The sequence below is a fragment of the Anarrhichthys ocellatus genome, unplaced genomic scaffold (genome assembly GCF_004355925.1).
Source record: "Anarrhichthys ocellatus isolate YVR2014 unplaced genomic scaffold, GSC_Weel_1.0 scaffold11, whole genome shotgun sequence".
NCBI lineage: Eukaryota > Metazoa > Chordata > Actinopteri > Perciformes > Anarhichadidae > Anarrhichthys > Anarrhichthys ocellatus.
In genome coordinates, this window is record NW_022280041.1 from 8730185 (window position 1) to 8743819 (window position 13635).

At 46.7% G+C, this 13635-nt stretch overlaps 2 protein-coding genes across 4 annotated transcripts in view; one reads left to right on the plus strand and one right to left on the minus strand.

Moving 5' to 3' along the window:
• Positions 1-13635, minus strand: part of pcxb (pyruvate carboxylase b) — a 268431-nt gene that overhangs the window by 58288 nt on the left and 196508 nt on the right. The window lies entirely within an intron of this gene.
• LOC116385613 (leucine-rich repeat and fibronectin type-III domain-containing protein 4) overlaps positions 10014-13635 on the plus strand; it is a 37737-nt gene continuing 34115 nt past the window's right edge. Inside the window, exons 1-2 of the mRNA XM_031851257.1 lie at positions 10014-10569; positions 11678-12569. The gene's annotated coding sequence lies outside the window, so the exon portion shown is untranslated. The remainder of the gene's footprint in view (positions 10570-11677; positions 12570-13635) is intronic.

Consider the following 13635-nt stretch of genomic DNA (forward strand, 5'->3'; position numbering starts at 1 on the left):
ACACACACACACACACACACACACACACACACACACACACACACACAGCCAGAGGAGTGAATGTAAACTCGCGTGGACATGTGTGGGCCTACAAACACGCACAGAGAAACAAGCACACGGTGACAAAAACTGTTACCACTGTTGTCTTTGCCTCCGTATCTGCGCGCGTGAATCCGTCCCTGCGTCCCGAGGAAGAATGAACAGATGAAGGCGACAGCACTGACGATCACGGTCTACGCTAATGTGACAAAAAAAATAAAACACTGTGACCACTTCTCACCTCTGGGCTTCTTTTCAATTTCCTCTCCTCCTCTTAACTCCGGGGTCATGCTTTAATTCTCTGTGTGGTTCCTTTGCTCACTGATTTGCTCTTTATTTCTCACCTCTTCTCCGCTTCCTTGGTAAGCAACCAACTGCTATTCACCATGACAACCATCTTCATCCAATTCTTTACAACCGTGAAAAAATGTTCATTAACGCCAAAAGGAAAAGTGCCAGCAGTCCGAGTACCTCTCATCTCGTCTCCCTCCGAAAGCTCCTCAACCGCGTCTCACCACCTGACCCAGATTCAAGCAAGACTATTTCATGGCTGTGCCTAAAAATCTGGCATTTTGCATTTAGCAAGGGGCTCCTTCCTCAGTGAAATAAAACCTCTGATTGGTGATCTTCCTGGTAATAACTTCCATCACCGCTCAGTGCTCACCTTGGGGTTCATCAAGGGGAGCTTTGGCCAGACATATTTCCATTAGAAATAAGCTCATAGGGTACGAAGACATCTGCCAAAATATTAAAACTTTTTTTTTTATTATCTCCTTCTAGCATGAGAGTTTTGCATCGGTGTACCTGAGGTTTCATGAGGACCAGTCCATGCTACAGTCCAGCTATGACCCCCTTCAAAAACAGATGTAAAGGAACAAAAGGAGGACGCTTTGAGAATATGTCAGAGACGGACTTTAAAACTCAGTAACGGGGAGGACTTGCTTAATGTGCTTTCAGCTGCCTCTCCGAGTTGAATAGGGCGCCGTCCATGGTGCTGAACTAGCCAGACATCCTAGACAAAGGACGTCAAGGGGGAAACGTAGCAGCTATTGCACTGTTGTCAAGACATGTATAACATACCTCCGGTGTTCAATAGGAGAACTACATTTTCAGATCGAAAGCATGAACAGTAAACTCACCAATTTGCCCCGATGTTAAACACCTTCGAGAGAGAACGCATTTACAGCTAAAAAGCACCAGTCAATGTGTCAGCGGTCCAAAAAAGCAAATGCTTCGCAGCTACAAAATAGCTTGTTTTGACTGACGTTCTTTTCCTCGAGCTCTCTGAAATGTAACTACAGCTCTAACCACCTCCGTGTCCCGGCTTATTCACAGAGGTTGCCAAGTTCAGACCGCTAAAAGTAATGTCGACAATTACCCGCTGAAGCAGAAGGAGAAGCAGGGTAAGGTAAAGTGGATACAACAAAGGTGCTTTTCACACACAAAATATGCCATGTTTGCATGACTACACATAATTGACTTTTAGATGTTCTTGAAACATCGTTGCACGACGACAGTTTCTTTACCACCAGGGGAGATGCATTCACCGGGGATCAAAACCGACGCGTGATGTGTCATCTTTAAACAGTGTGACTCAGACTGAGCTGAACCGGCTAAAAGGAGGCCTCTTATAGGGACCCTGAGACGCAGGCTTATTAAAACGGAGAGCTACCTAGTGGTATTTTGGGAATCCTTAAGCGGTAGGCCTGTGACGCATTAAACCGCTCGTGATGAACTCACACAAACCCACAGCGTGAGTCGTCTCAGACTGCGTTAGCGGGCGGCTGGTGCTCCGTGTTAATTACACTTGTACTTGTGAATGATCACCTCGCTCTTTGTGTGTCACGATCACTTCTCATTCAGTGCTGAGACCGCACGCGCCAATGCATTTACATCTGATGTTTTAATGTTTTTTAAAACTATACAGACACCAACAAATCGTTTATATTTCTGAAAATCATACAACTCCCCGCTGACAAAAATACAAACTGAACCAGGGCTCCTGCAGAGAGGTTTGAGATGGCATGAAGCAGCAGGAGATCTTCAACCTTTTGGAGCCTGAAGAAAAGATTGGGAATTCATAGTTTCACTGTGGGGTCCCAGCTCAATAAACCCTATTACCACCGCTGCCACATAGACTCCATCCAGAAGTAGAGCTGGGGCCGATTTGGTCGAAATATGATCATATTACTGATATTCTACAATAAAAACAGATGATCCGACGGACAGATTATCCTTTAACAGGGAGAAGAGCACCTCTCATGCTCCAAACCCGTGGGCAGTACGATGGATTTCATTTGGATAATCACACTTTATCGTTTTTAGTCCACTGTTCATCGGCAACAGATGAGCTTCAGGCAGTGGCTTTTGATGACAGGAAGTTGTTACGGCAGCTCTTTTGGTCGACCGTTACTCACATCCGTGGATACTTGTTGACCTGTCAAAAGTGAGCCGTCATTTCTGTTTTACGGTTGATGGGTAGTTTAACATTTTCTCTCCCAGCAGCTCCAGCAGCGGGTTGCAGCGACGTGCTATGAATGCTAACTCCCCGACTGGAGTCACTTGGGTATTTATAATGAACAAACTCACAGCAGGATGAAGTTTGGGAAAAAAAAAAGTAAACTCAGGAGCTCATAGTCTTGCTGTGAGACCCCATAGTGTGTGTGTAGACCCAGGGTTGTATATCACCACCATGTAGAACACCACTAATAACATCTAAGCGGTGGTAGTTCTTAATTTGAAGACTAATATTGGCCTATAATCACGATGTTACAAGATACACCAACTATAAGATGTAATGGACACTTCAGCCTAAAACCGTACTTTTATCTCCCTTCAGGTATAAAATCGACATCATGTCACCATTCATTATCAGACGTCTCATTACTTCTGCTCGGCATCTTCCCAACAATGCCTGTGACTCATTTTGGATCCAGAGACACATTTTAAAGAGATCAAGAGCTGAGGTGTTGCTGTAAATAAACAAAGAAATCAACTGAGGTGTGAAAAAAAAACCAAAAAAAAAAAAAAAACAGCAAATGAAGTTCATAAACCGTCGAGGTGCGGTACAGAAAAAAATGACAGAGTAGAACGAAACTGGGAAAATAAACAGCAAACATGAAGCGAAATAAAGGTATCTATAGTGCTGGCATTGAGCAGGTGTGACCTTCAATTTCAAGTCCTATAGAAAAACTGCAGCACACTGAACAACCCTTTGCCAGTCGAATTAGCGAGTACACACTGCACACTCGAGAACCATATACTGTACCACTTCAAACACATTTTTGTGTCGGGTTTGGGCTGCGAATGTTACAAAATGTCCTCGAAGTATCAGCACTCTCAGTGACAAATGCTTCCCCACACTAGAGCAGATAGGGCTGTTTATAACAACACAGGAAAACACACACTTAGTTCAGCCGCATGATGACGGCAGCTAAATAGGTCAGAGGTCGGGTGGAATATTTTTCTGGTGTAAGCAGTTACGGAACAAATAGAAGAGAGAAAAATCTAAAATCGGATGATATAATTCATAGATAATTAGAATACATTTATTTTCCACAGTTAATACCTTCTCATCATTCTCCACATGTTATTGTGCACTTTAAGCACATTTATTTTCATTAAAAATGTCACTTTCAATTCTAAAAAAGGTGTTTCACCAGGTTCTGCTCACGTATCTTTCGCCTCAGTTAATGTCCCTGTTGCTTTAAACAAACTCTCTGCCTCGTATGTCGCAACAACCTCAGGGTTACTTGAGGAGAAAGGCTACGAGGGCACGCAAAACAGGATTCGGTGAATTAGAATGTGAATCGGAGTTCAAAGTGAAGCAGCGTGTCTCTCCCCGTATCACATCCAATTCAACCGGTCTCCATTTGCCATCATCATCATCATCATCAAAGCATCTCATCTAATGGGCCTCTCTGTGTCGGAGACTCCTGTCAGAAGTCAGGAGGTGATTCATCCGCGCCGCGCTAATAGATATTGAGCAAAGAAAGCTGGACTCCTGCTTAAAGAGCTAAACCAATATAGGAAATGTTGACTCGACCAACAAGACCATATTTAATCATTCCCTTCCATCTATGGCGCAGCGTGACGCCTTTAATCCCAAAACATCCATAGTATCTATTTCCAGGGACATGGGGGAGCCCGGGACACTAAATGACTAATATCCGCCTCTTATTTACAGAATGTGCTATAACCGATTTTCTCAGCACAGAACATCATGCATTATTTATTTGAGTGTTTCATAGCCTTATCTTGGTTGCTTGTGATTTTCTCGGCAGTGTTTATAGGTGTCCACATGGGCTCCTGCTCCTCCGTACGCGTGTTCTCATCACGAGGTGCTGTCCGCGGTGCTGAAACGGCCGCTCCATCCAACGCCGTTCCAGTCGGCTGTGCCAAAAAACTGCAGTCATTTCTTAACGTTATTAGTTACACCTGTATTTAACAAGTCAAAGTGTCCCACTGTGAGAAACGTCTATTAGCCGTGTTTACCCGCACAGCCAATAATCCAAATTGGTAATGCGATTACAGTGGCAATGTGACTGAGGTGGCGCCCATGTAAACAGTACGCTCCGACTCCGTTAACGCTATTCTTCTCGCTTAATGACAGAAAGCGCTGTGCAAATTTTAGATGCATTATTTTAAAAAGGGGGCCTTCCAGTCACGTAAACACCTTAATCCAGCCATGACTCTTCTTTTGAGAGTTTGAGGCAGCTTTTTTTTTTGCAAAACACACACGGCGCTCCAACTGCTTGATGGCAGATGCCAAAGATGTCAGCTGGTGAGGCTGGTGAGGCACTCTCTAGGCCGCGGATAGACTTCGTGTGCAAGTCGCGGCGAACGTGCTCGATAGCGTTAAAAGAACGACTCGAAGAAGAGTTCAACTGCAACGTTCAAACGAAGACAGCCAGGCACCAAAGCACCACAATGCATTGTAATACGAACGGCGCATCGCAGCACAGAGACAGCGGTATTAATGGAGCAGTTCAATATGCAAGCCATCAAAGAATGTTCATCGGAGTAGTTCTTCACGCCGATTATCGGCTATAATCTGATAATTATATGCATGGAAATTCCTCAGTGAACTGACAGCTTCTTTCTGTTATACACACACAGACACACATTCATGCAATCCTTCCAGAACTAATGCCAAGAAAGTGCCGCTCGTATGAGGCGAAACAATCAACAAACAAAATCTAATTTGCAATCTTTTCATTTGCACCTCCCAGCTTTCTATTTCGACATTTAACAATGTTTTTTTTTTCTTCTTTCTCCTGCACAGCCCATTGCATTTCTGTATAGATTAGTTTAAGTACCAGCCCCCACACACACACAAAGAGAACGTTTTATTAGCTTTCTCTTATACATTGTTTGTTATTTCCACTTTATATTCCAGCAGAACACAATGCATGAAAGGAACACATTTGGCTTGCATGTTTGCTTAAGTCATTTCGGCCCTGTGTCTTCACTGTGCGTCTGAGCGTATGCAGTCCAGTTATTAACGCTTAAAGCAATATAGAGAAATGGGGCCGAGCGTGTTTCCCTCGTACCTCATCGACTGCTGCCGACGGCTGTGGAAACGGCCCAGCAGTAAGTGGGAAGTCATTGTGGAAAACACCGACGCAGAGGAAAGAAATAAAATCACAACAACATGTAAATGGCGTCAAGAGCAAAATGAGAAGGCTGGGTCGTGTGGCTGTTGTGTGTGTGTGTGGGTGTGACTGGGCGCGTCTGTCCTTGTCTCGAATTAGCCCAGAGATTGAGACAAATAGCGGGGGACCTGCACTTCTGTCTAAACCTCCACACCATTTACCCCTGACTTCACATCTGACCATGTGTGCGTGTTTCATTTAGCCTTGTAAGAGGCGTGTGCGTCTAACTGCAGGCTGTGCACCTGATTTGTGTGGTGTTATTGCGGGTGTAATCTTGTGCTCCTGCCAATCTCTTGAGTGAGTGCATGTGTGTGTGTATGTTCAATCACGGTCTGTGCGTGAGCGCGCTACGCAACGCTCGCAGAGGTATTGTGCGGAATGTATGTCGCGTGTGTGTGAAGTGGATATGTGTGGGTGGGGGGGTGTGAATGGAAGCCCTTGACACACCGGTGATTATGTTTGACGAGTGTGCACAGGTCAGGCGCTCCCTCTGAGCGCGTGTTTGTTCTTGTGTGTTCTAGTGCTCATGTTTAGCCACCGTGTCGCACAAACCCAATGCGACTCATATACACACACACACACACACACACACACACACACACACACACACACACAAAATGTCCTCACTTGATGGCAAACCAGCCGAAAGGCTCCACATTAAATGGAGGAGAGGTGTAGACTCGCTTCATTTGGGCCGCTTTTGTATCTCAACGCACAGATGTCCGTCTGTCTCTCATACACTTATGCTGCTGGCAAGGACACTTTCTTCAGCTCCACATCTGAGGCCTAACAAATGTGCCGAATGCATTTTCCTTCCTCATAAAACATCTACAAAGAAGATTTATGGAGGTATTTCAAATCCTGCTTTGTTTACATCCACGTGTACTTGATCACGTCTTCTTTATCTTTGCCTCGGCTGAGTTACTGCCACCTGTGGATCAGTGGAGTTGGGTAACACCACTAATTAGACGGCCAGATGCTGCCAGATTGGGCTGGTTTCTGCCCAGTTGGGGTACTTTCGACTAAGCTGGGCTGGGGAATACAGCATTGGGCGGTTAGATGCAATGCTTATGTCAACATTTGGCAAGGTTTTTTTATGGAAATGGGCGGGTTTTAAGTTGTGATTGGGCCTAAAACTGTCAATCTGATCTGACAACACTGTCACCAGCGTGCAAATGTGCGTGCACGTGGGTACTTGTTCACGTTCACGAGACAAACAGAACGGGGGAAAACTGCTCCATAGCACTACTTGGAGTTACTAAAACTCCTCAAGGATATCTTTAAATAGCTGAATCTCAGCGTTCAGGGTGCTTGAGAGTTTTCCCCATCTACAGCATATATTGGGCACATATTCTACGTCAGCACTTAAACCACAAAGCGTGGTCATTGTTTCATTTCAATTCCACTGTGCCGGAGCAAAGAGCAAAAAAAAAAAAAAAAGTGTGGATGTCCAAATACTTGACCATGTCGAGCAAACGTGCACATCTGAGATACCGTGTGGTATCAAAAGCTTGTTATTCAGCAATCAGTGTCAGCATGCACCCGAGTGAGCCACAGGAATATTTGTTTGCCGACACCACCAGCAAGTTGACCGGTGAACCAATTTGCAGCAGAAAATAAAGTCGATGGATTAGTTCAGCCCAGGGTCAGCAGGCCGACTCCCCTGCAACTGTTCTCACTTTGAGGGCTAATTTAGCCTGACCGAACCAGAGCGGGTCTGCCCTCGTTCTGATTAAGGGCAGCAGTGCTCAGGACCAACGAAAAAAAAAAAGATCCTGCCAGTCTCCCTGTTTAGTTCTCAGTCCAAGCGTTTTAACTTTGTCCGACTTCAACACGACTGATCTGTGATCACAGGAAATGTTTTCTGAGGACACAAAATCCTTGACACGGTTGTTTAATGTATCTAAATGTAATCATATCTGCCGGTAAACCTATTAGGAGTTGCCCTGAATTAAAGTGGCTGGACACACTCCTTGAAGGAGCAAGTCAGTGATGACATTTTCTCCTGACTGGTGAACTCACTCCATCCATCACCAAGCAGTAGGTCACGTTTAGTTTATTTCATTCAGCAAGGTCACTCTCACCGACGAGAGGACTTGGTGCCAAACCAGTAGACGTTTGATTAATCGTGAAGCAACGATCCGTTTAAGCCGCGCTCCGTTAACGGGATACGTTTGGGCCAAATGATACATCAGACTTCTCTTTACTGGACCTTGCTTTTAGGGAGGTCTGGCCTATAGGTTAAAAGATACGCTGGCCAACAGCAGGGGGGTAAAGAGGGAGAAAGCAAAGGGATGAAAAATAAATTCAAGAAGATGCACTGCGATGCGTGACAGTGGGATGAGAGGTAAATGCTTCAGGGAGAGATGAATAGGGAGGGGGAGGCACAGATTGAGAAATATTTAGAAGATCAAGAGGTGATAGAAGGACAAAAATGAACTGCTGGGTGGAAATTGTGACACATGGAAAAACCAATCCATCCATAACACAACCAAATCCCTGCCCTCTCTTCTTTCTTTCTGGTGTGTGATTGTGTTGACGAAATGGACCCGCACGTATGTGAATGTAGGAAAACGACCTAATTCCAACACCCAATATCTCCGACGTTTGAGGTTCTGCCTCGGATCGCGGGGCACACGCACACGCACTCGCTTTCCATTTAACGCCTATTTCCCCAGCAGCCATCGGCGCGGTGGGGAAATCAAGCGCTCGAACACTGTTTGAAGTTGTATCAGCTACACTTTCCCCATCACCGTGCTATCACTCCATCCGCTCCTCCCCCTCTATCCCTCACTAACCCCTCTCTTCCTCACTTATCTCCCTCACGCCCCAGAGATCCTCGGCCTCCCCTCTCTCTCTCTCGCCCCTGCCTCCCGTTCCTCACACGTCACCACTCATGTGCTCACCCTTTCTTAATCAACCGTCTTTGCGCCCCCGCTCATCCCGGCCTGACCCAGAGTTGCCCGAGGCACCGAGAGCTTCGCTTCCCCTTGTCATACCAGCAGACTTTTATCTCCTCCACCTTCCTCCATCTCTCCTTCCTTCTGCTCCTAACCCCCCCCCCCCCCCCCTCCTCCCAACCCTACATCTGTGGTGAAGATGTGCTCAGATCCTTTACTCAATCAAAAGCGCTAATTTCACAGGGTAAGAATACTCTTACAAGTAAAAGTCTGAATTGAAGAGTGAAAGAAAAAGAAGTATTACCACAAAAGTTTTCTTCATGCATCGAAAGTAGCAGTATTCAATATGCAGAATGGCCCCTTAAAGAGGGTGAAATTATTATATATCACTTCTCTCTTAAGCTCTTTTCACACAACTCATTTTCACATCCATTTCCATCCACTTATAACCATCATGGGAACAGCTGACTCAGCAGAGGATTCCAGAAACCCCTCTCTCCTGAAGCAATGTCCAGCTCCTTCTGGGGACACCCTGAGGCGTTCCCAAGCCAGATGAGACGTATAATCTCTCCAGCTTGTTCCCCCAGTGCCTCTTACCAGATGGACGTGCCTGAAAATCTATAAAAAGGTATGCGATCAGGAGGATCCTGATCAGGTGCCTGAACCACCTCCACTGGTCCCTTTGGACGTGGAGGAGCAGCGGCTCTACTCTGAGCCCCCTCTGGATGCCTGAGCTCCTCTCCCCGTCACTAATGCTGAACCCAGCCACACCACCGAGGAAGCTACATTTGGCCGCTTGTAACCGCGATGACAGTTATTTTTGGTCACTCCCCAAAGCTCATGAACATGGGTGAGGGTCGGGACTAAATGGACTGGTAAATCGAGAGCTTTGCCTTCCGGCACAGCTCCCTCTTGAACCATAACGGTCCTGCATCCCTGCTGGCGCCAGACCAAAACGGCCCGTCCATCTCCCGCTCCATTTTACAGCCGCCCCTGAACCAGACCCCGAGATACTTGAACTCCTTCGCTTGGGGCAGTAACTCACTTCCAACCCAGAGAGGGGAAAATCCACTGTCCATAGTTGTTCCCACTGTGGGAAAACTCCATGCTTTTGTCTGCTTCTCGACGCTTTGCGCCTTCCCTACTTTGATTTTGGCATTCAACCAAAAGCCAAATTGGCCCTACTGCAGACATCGATCTTTAAAAACTGGTCCAAATGTTTCAGTTTGGAAGTCTGACGAAGGGTAAGTAATTATGTATTTGTATAAAATGGAAATGCTCAAGTAAAATACTTGAGTAAAGAGCTCTCTCCTCCATCCAGTCCCCCCCCACCCCCACCCCTCCCCTCTCTCTCCGGCTCCTCATCTTCATGACTCCCTCCGTCTCTCTCTTTTCTCTCTCTCTCTCCCTCAGTCTGTTTTTTGCCACAGACGGAGCCAGATCACACACTCTTCTCCACGAGATAAGGACAAAGAAAGCCAAAAGAATCAAGGGAAAAGCAAGAGGATACAATGGATAGATGAAGGGAAGTGACTAGGTGGAGTCAGGACAAGTGAAGGGGGGAAAAAGAAACTGGAGAAAACCACCCTGAAGGAGAGAGGAGATTTCTAAAAATACAAAGCAGCTTACTCCCTGCATTCTGCTATTTTTGCTCTCTCCCTCTCCCTCCCTTCTTTTTTGCAGTGTCCCCTCCTTCATTCAGTACCTGTTCTGTGGGATTAACATGACTTAAAATTCAATCAGCCTACAGCCTGACGGAAGAGCGACAGAGGAGGCAGACAGAGCGCTGCAGCTGTCGAGACCGAGTGAGGGGGATAGACAGTGCGCGATAGAGAGGGAGAGAGAGAGAGAGAAAGAGAGAGAGAGAGAGAGAGAGAGATGGGTGTTTTTCCACGGAGCTGAGATAGAGAGAGAGCCGCGTAGACAGGGAGATGTGACGGTTCCAGGAGTCGCGATGGAGTGATCTGGAAAACAAGGTTAGTAATTCCACCTTTTCATCTAACGGGGGGGGGGCAAAAAGATAAAAAAAATGTTAAGTAAGGATGAAAGAACCAGAAGGAGACTTGAAAAAAATGAATAAAAAGACACCGAGAAGCTGTATTGTGCATTTGAAGTGGCAAAGTGAACACCGGAGGAGGAGAGGCGGAGAAGCAGGGATGAACAGACGAAAAATGTAATCACAGATTTTCAGGAAGAAAAAAAAAAATCCGGCTGCATATATGTAGCAGCTGTACTAATGTACACACTCACTCACAAAGAAACACACACAGACACAGAGTGAGCGCACAGCTTTAGAGCAAGATAATGAGATTGTCTTCTTAAAGGTGTCGGCTATTGGAGTTTGATTGACAAGCAAGCGAGTGCGTGTGTGTGCATGCATGTGTGTGTTTGACTTTTGAACTGTCTGACATTCATGGCGCTGATCAATAGCCCAGTTGTTTCATTAGACTGTGTGTGTGTGTGACTGGAAAAGAGAGTGAGAAAGGGATGCACAGGCTGTGTGTGCTTGCAGGAGAGTATCACTGCATGACTACTTAATGGATGTGTGTGTGTGTGTGTGGTGGCAGCAACGATGGAGGTGGTGTGTGTTCAAGCACGCGCGAATGTGCTGTGTGTGCGTGCGCTTGGTGGTCCTGAGAGTGTGTGTGTGTGTGTGTGTGTGTGTGTGTGTGTGTGTGTGTGTGTGTGTGAGCATGAAAGACAATTCAGCCTGCTGAGAGGCGTTAAGGGGGTCTCAGAACTATTGATTCTCTTTGACAGGCAGATGAGCGGGAGAGAGGCACGGGGAGACAGAGAGGAGAAAAAGAGTGGGGCGGCAAGGTGGGGAGGGTGTCGTATAAAAAGCCATTTGGGAGGAGTGAACGATACGGGCGAAAGTGGTGGAAAGGGGGATGGATGTAGATATCTGGGGGGGAAGAGAAGGTCAGGGTGGGATGAGGCATAAACGTGATAATGGACTCCATCCGATGTTTGTGTGATTCATGTGAGTGCACACGACGAGGGAGCAGACGGCATTAGTGGGACACATGTACAGCGCAGGCAGTTCATTCTCTTCACACTCGCTATGTTTCTCCTCTTTTGCAGGTTTCTAGCCATCCCTCCAGCTTACTCTACCATAGCTCCCTCTCTGCACCGCCCTCCAAGGTCATCAATGAACAACTAATTCAATGTGGGAGGACAGACAACGGATCGCACCGTGATCGACAGTGACACACCCTGGAAATCACTCCGGGAAGTCAGGGATGAGAGAGAGAGAGAGAGAGAGAAAGAGAGAGAGGATGGGGGGAAAAAAAAACTGTGTGAAAGAATGAAGCAATAGGGGAGGAAGCCAGACAGCCAGATGAACAAATAAGAAGAGATAGAGCTGTATGAGTGAGGGGGGAGGAACACAAAAAGGAGAGGGAGCGAGAGAAGGTGGGGGAAGGAGGTGAGGAGGGGGAGGTGAGGATCACCGCCGACTCCAGGATTCCTATTCTCTGTCGATTTGAACTGCTCCACTTACAGAGAGAGACATTGAATACAGCCATGTGGAAATCATATCAAAACGCCATAAATAGGACTTCAGGCAAAGTGGATTCTTGGATTCTCCCACTGAGGTCTCTATTGCGGAAGTACCACACCGGGATCGAGCGAGTAATTCTGGATTTTCCAGGTTTTTCTTCATCTATAGGAGCCTAAGAGGATATTGTCGGATTGGGATTTCTGCAACTCTCTGGTTTTCTGACACTGACCTACATCAGTCTCCTTTTGATGATGTGTGGGTTCCTGTGTGTCTGAAAGGGAGTAGGACAGGTTTCAGCACAAACACACACCCCCCCCCCCCTCCCAAACACCCCTCTCCTGCTGGGCCAACACAAGGAGGAACACCTGGGGCGAGATCTGTGCTAAGCACTGACACACACAAACGCACCCACACATAAAAACCTGGATAACATGTGGAGCTGATTCGGATTACAGAGCCGCACAGACGGAAAAGGTAACGTCCACGCAGTTCTGAAACACAAACACACACACACTGTTGGCATACGTTTGAAAGTAAAGGTGAATCCATGTTTGCATGGTTAGCTCTCTTGTGCTGAATCATTTAGCACATCATTGCGGTGAACACCAGCATTCTCTGGACTGAGAACTCTGTGTTCTCTCTCACTCTCACTCACACACACACACACACACACACACACACACACACACACACACACACACACAAATAATGAACAGATGAGCGTTCATGACAACCAAAACATCGGGGGCAACTGTCAAACTACACACGGAGAAGAACGCACAAACTCAAATCTCCTACATTGTATGCTTTTCTTTTCTCATCCCTCTATTCTAATCCCTCTACACCTCCAAGTCCCCATTTTTCTTTTTGCTCTACATACCGCTACTCCACTGAGAATCTCTCTTCCCGAGTGTGTTTCTGTGTGCGAGTGTCAGCCAGCTGTCCCGTATCAGATTACTCGCGAGGTGCGTTTTAGCTTGGCTTTCATCACCTCGCCTTTATGTAATCTCACCTGGCGTGTCGCGTGTGTGTGTGTGTCTATGTGCGCATCCCGGTGAGAGTGTGTGCGGATACCGGGGCTGCGAGTGTTTGTGTGGTGGCGGCGGATGCAGCAGCAGCAGCAAAGAATAGTTCTAGCCTCCCTTCGTTTGAGGCTTTTTACGTAAACTGTGTCTGAGCTGAGCGCGCACACATACACAGATTTGGCACACTGACACAGGAGATCAGACCGACTGAGTGGATATATGGGAGGATGAGAGGGCGAGGAGAAAGAAATGGAGACGGGAGGAGGGGGAAAGTGCGAGGAAGAGGGAGGAAGAGGGAGGAGGAAATGGAAAGGGGAGAAGGGCGACACAGTTGATGGGCACCGAGGGCTTAGAGAGGTCAGATGAAGGGATTGCAGAGGTGAAGTGAGACGCAGTGATGGACTTCTTCAAGTGACGAGGAAAAACGAGAGACAGGCGAATGGAGGACACGGGGAATAAAGTCGTATAGATTGGGGAAAGGAGGAGAGAAATTACAAAAGGAGCAGGAAATAACA